The sequence below is a fragment of the Pteropus alecto genome, unplaced genomic scaffold (assembly GCF_000325575.1).
Source record: "Pteropus alecto unplaced genomic scaffold, ASM32557v1 scaffold110, whole genome shotgun sequence".
Classification (NCBI taxonomy): Eukaryota; Metazoa; Chordata; class Mammalia; order Chiroptera; family Pteropodidae; genus Pteropus; species Pteropus alecto.
In genome coordinates this window covers 7660479-7665666 of record NW_006431920.1, presented here as the reverse complement: position 1 = coordinate 7665666, position 5188 = coordinate 7660479, and positions in this window count along the sequence as shown.

Sequence of the window (5188 nt, the reverse complement as noted above, 5' to 3'; positions counted from 1 at the left end):
TGCTCAGCGTCTCTTCCCCGCAGAGCCCGCAGATCCGTGAAGGGGCGCGCTCGCGGCCGACTCGTTCTCCCGGGTTGCGCGTCCTCGCGGAAGCTGTAGAGCTAGGAGGACCTTTGAATGGAGGTACTGCCAGTGGAAGTAGATCTGAGGTCCCCGCGGGTGCCGGTCCAGTAGGCGCAACCGACCACCATTTGCTATAGAAATGTGCAAATAGAGGCCACGAGGGCGTGTGTGGATTGGGGTGCGCAGCTCCAGGGTCTCCCCTGCCAGGAGCGCTCTCAGGATTACAGTAGCCCTTCTCCACCCGACAGCAGCCAGGGGACCCGGGAGACCCAGAGCGGGGCTGGAAGGGCGCCCTTAGAGTTCCAGCAGCTGGGCCGGTATGGCCGCCGCGCCACTTCCAAAGACCTCGAAAGTCCAAATTCCTTGAGGCTGGTGTCCCCGAGAGGGCCAGGGCATCTTGGCCGGTGGCGCTCACTCTCAGCCAGGCCAGATCAGGCCCAGAGCCAGCCCTGGCACCGCCACGCGCAACAGGTCGAGGGAGGGCGGGTAGTCCCTAGTTTCCCAGACTGGTTTCGAAGAGCCAGGTTCTGTGCTCCTTCCCCATCTCCAGAGCTTGCGTCTCTTCTACATCTTTCCTGAGTCTCCCCGGAAACCAAAGGCACCCCGCCCCCCACTCCCTGGAGCTGGAAAGGAGTCTGGACCCAGGCTCCTTTCCCTGACGGAAGCCTGAGGACCACAGAGTCCCCGAGCCGAATCTGGCCGGCATACAAGCGCCAAGTCTCAAAGGAGTGACCTTGTGGCGGGGCGTCGAGGGCGGCCGCCCTCCCTGCAGTACTGAGCCCAGGTTGGGGAGGCGGCATTTCCCCCTGGCGCACAAATTACCCAGAACGCAGCCCGGAGAGTCTCTACATTTCTGTGAACGAACCCTGCTGTCCACGCGCTATCCGTGCACGTGCAAAATGAAACTGGAGCTTTGAGAACAATAGTAGGATAATTTGATTTCAAAACGGAGGGGATGACTTGCCGCTGCCTCCTCTGCCCCCAGTTTCGGAGGCACTGCAGGTGAAATGGACAGTGGCTGCCTGCGCAAGCCTGGGGGGACCATGCCCCTTTGGCTTGAAGGTTCTCCCTCCCGCCGGTTTGAGTGCCTGGATCTACAGTCCAATCGCGGGGCAGTGGCGTCAGCTTGGGCCGCGTGACACTCTTCAGAGCGCAGCCCCTGTAGTTGTGGGCCCCGGGCACAAGCGTTTCATGGCCCATGGATTTCACGGGCCTCTGAGAGATGACCTCATTTCTAGCCGGACACAGGCCTTAAGAGGTAATTATGATCTATGTAAAATAATATCCCTGACCTGGGGGAGGGGGTGGCATCTGCCACCCAGGCCTTTCTTTTGCCCCATCTGAAAGGTCAGGCTCCGACTGACTGTTGGGGACGCGCCTGGCTGCCTGCTGATCCCGGCATCACTCTCAGGATGCAGTCTGAAGTTTGAGCAAATGCCACGAAACCCTCAGGTCTGCAGAATGGCTTTCCCGCGGGAGGAAATCAAAACGCCAAGTCCCTGACCACGCGCTGCTGCGATGATACTGAATTGGCGAATGCTCGCATTAACCCAGCGGCCCACCGCAGCCCCGGCGTAGTGACCGTCATTAGGCCCCCCGCAGTTATTCATCAAAAGCTTTGGCGCCGCTGTTCTTCCCATTGGAAAATCAGTCGGGATGAGTTAGGATTTAGGAACTGAATGGGAATCTGGGCGCCACACTGAAATGTGGTGTGGGGCCAGCCGCAGGGGTTTTGTCCCTGTGGTGCCCCAGCCGCTGGAGGACTGGGCCGAGAACGCGTGAGCGGGTTCACAATAAAGAACATATGGTTTGTGGGAAGAAAAGAAAGACGAAGGAAAAAGAGGAAAGGGAAAAGAAGGGAGGGGAAAAAAGAGACATGGTAAAGAACATTTGCTGAAAGGCAGGCAGGGAGGGAGAGAATGAATTTCAGGACGACTTGTCGCCTACGTGTATATACGCAACGACAGAAGACAGGATGCCAGAGCCCAATTCCCCAGGGGGAAAATAGGCTCGTAAAAAATTAGAGTAAGTCCTCTCTCATCTTCAAAAAATGTTCTGCCCAACTTGGTCAGACTCCTCCGGCGGATGTGAAGTTCAGAAGAGAAACTCAGTAACTGCTCCGCCGATACATGTCTGCGATGTGAGTGTGCGGGGTGAGTGAGGGGGAATTGAGGGGTCAGGGAGGAGGAAGAGCTGGCCGCTCCCGGGGGTAGCCTGGGCCTTGGAGAAGAGAGGACGTGGGCAGGCCAGGCTGGAGATCAGAGCAGGGGCGGAGCAGAGTTGGGGAGCGGGGATCGAAGGTCTGTTGGATTTCCTTGACGTCTGGAGCAAATAAGAAGGCAAATGACCACTCCAGGAACTTTCTGCGTGGGAGTGTTCGAGGCCGCTGTCTGGACACAAAAGAGTCCCAACGAGGAGTTCGGATCCCGAGGCCCCGGGGGTAGGGGCAAGGGAGGAGAGGCGTGGACAGGGGTGGGGGGAAGCTAACAGGCGTTTTGCTTGGCTCAGGCTGGGTCTCACTCTGACTCCGCGCTCCCGCAGCGCCTGAGCCCGCGCGGGGAGCCGCCACCGCTGCTGGGCCTGAATCCCTTCAACCCCCGCGGGAAATTTCTCTCCGGGGTGGATGTCACATGAAGGGGTGAGGGGCTGGTGACAGAAGGAGCATGGAGAGAAATCTGAGAGAAGAATGTTCAAACCCAGGGTCGCTAGCTGAATCGGGACGCGCGCTCAGCGGAGTCCTTAGAGCCTTAGGCGGCAGAGCTGTGAGTGAGGCCGGGAACCGAGATTCCCAGGTTTTAGAAGCGCACGGCAGCGGGGAGACAGCGCCCAGCGGAGAGACTGCAACAGGTGGGGAGAGGTGGAGGAGGCCGGGTCTGCAAGGGCCAAGCCCGGAGCGAGTGTGGACGCAGCGGGAGGAGCGCGGGGCGGGCGACTGCAGGAGGGTGTTAGGGACAGTGTTGCGTGCACTCAAGCCTCTTGGCCACTCCATCCGGCCAAGTCGACCTCTAGGGCCTCACAGTGCACAGATAAAAGGAGGGGAGGTCTGCCCTCTCCCGACCCCACCACCCTTTCCAAGTGAGGGAGGAATGGAGGGAGGAGGAGAAAAAGAGAAGACGGAAAAAGGCGTCAAGGGGTCCCTTCCAAGATCTCAGACTTTCTCTCCATCTCCCTTATCCCATGGAAAACACCTATTTACCCTTTTAAACAAAATTTCCCTTTCTAGGAATGAACCTTAAACGAGCCTTGGGTTTGGGGGCGAGGACTGGGAAATTAATTTTGATGTAGAAATTTGGAGATGGGGAGGTCTTAAAGGGGAAATTCTGAAAAGATGAAAAGGGACAAGTGCCAACGCCAAAAATAATCAAAAGGAGCTGGCCAGCGAAGTGATGGAGCTGGAGGGAGCATCTGACAGAAGCGCAGACCCTGCGCCAGCCGCCGGCCTTCAGTCCTGTCCCAGAAAGCTGTCCTCCACGGCCCTACACGCAGGTCTCCCCCACCGCCTCGCTTCTTTTCCCTCGGAAAATCGCACTAGAGGCATCCCGGCCCCCGGCCCCCCAAAGCCCAGCCTGGGCCAAGAGTTAAGACTAGTAGCCCCAAGAGGAATGAGCCTCAGAGAACCATTTTTCTATTTTCATTTTCTAAACGAAATCGAATACTATCTGGCTGTAAAAATATATATCACCGGCCCAGAGTCTGAAAGATTAACATTTGGATATGTAGGAAATGTAATCTGCATGGCTAATTGATTCCCAGCGTATCAGTTTAAAGGATAAAGATCGATATCTACATGATGGATATTGTATTAATAGGGGCATAAATAAAGGCCGAAAGTCGTTAGCGAAACCTTTGAAGCCGCTTCCAGGCTCTTGGGCCCTCCACGCGGCCACGGAGCCTCCCCCACCTCCCGCCCCCAGCCCCTGCTGGGTGGGAAGCACATGCTTTCCCCACGGGTGGGGGTGGGGAGGGGAGCCTCCAGCTAAGGCGAGAGTGTTTTACTGCGGCCATGCTCAGGATAGAGGTGGCACTTTTTTCCTGGGCTGCAGCAGGTGGACTGTAAAATGGGAAAGAGGGTGGTATTTTAGCAAAACGCACCACACTGATATTTAAAAACGCAGACTCAGAAGACCCACACGAGGACATACACTGTCAAGCAGGTTCACACACACATTCGCACACAGACACAAAGACATATATAGCCACACATTCGCGCACTCGCCCACAGACACGTTCACCCGCGGGGAGGTAGGCTGCCTGCCCCTCCCCCCAGATCGCCAACGAGACCTGTGGCTCAGCCCAGGAATGGACGATGCGGGCTCCTGGAGCTCCCTTCTGGGTAGGATAAGAGGGCGGGAGGGAGGCCCAGCGGGACGCGTGCGGTGGAGATTGTGGGAGGGGAGCCCTCCAGCTCCCGCAGCGTCCTTTGAGAGGGAGAGGCCTGCCTAGGGCTAGGGTGGTTGCAGAAGGAGATGGTGTATGTGTGTGCGGGGGGAGGGGGTGAGTCTCAAGGAGTAGGCCCTGAAGACAACAAGGAGTGGGAGACAGGATGGGGGACACTTTTATCTGATGCAAGGACTCCTCGGCCTAGGGGTGGCCAATCAGTCCTGGATCCCAGCGGCCGCCTCCACCGCGAAGCCTGCGCCGCCGAGGGAATTTTCCAAATGCGAATAAATCACCCTTCGCGCCTTCCTCTCCATTAATTAAGAGGGACGTTTCAACAAAACGGGCGTGATCTTTATTAATTACGCAGCCCTGAGTGTGCAGTTCAAATCAATCACGCCCGAAGCGAAAGTACGCGGGGCGCCTGACCCTTCCCGGAGCGCGTTTGGGGAGGAGCCGCAAAGCCGGCCTTTCTCCCTGACGTCCACGTTTCTGGGCTCGGGTTAACGTCCCGCCGGGGGAGATGAAGCAGCCGGGAGGCCTTGCCGGAGCCCGGGGCCATCGGCGCGCAGGGTCGACGGTTTGCGGAGCCCACATCGGCCCGGAAATGTCCCCCACTTACGCACCTCCCCCATGTGGGCACTCATCACCCGTATACACCCGGGAACTCAGGCACAGACTCGTACGCACACACTCCGAGGCCCGGTTCCTCTGCCCCGCTCCCTTCCCTCCCCTCGCCTCCCCCGCT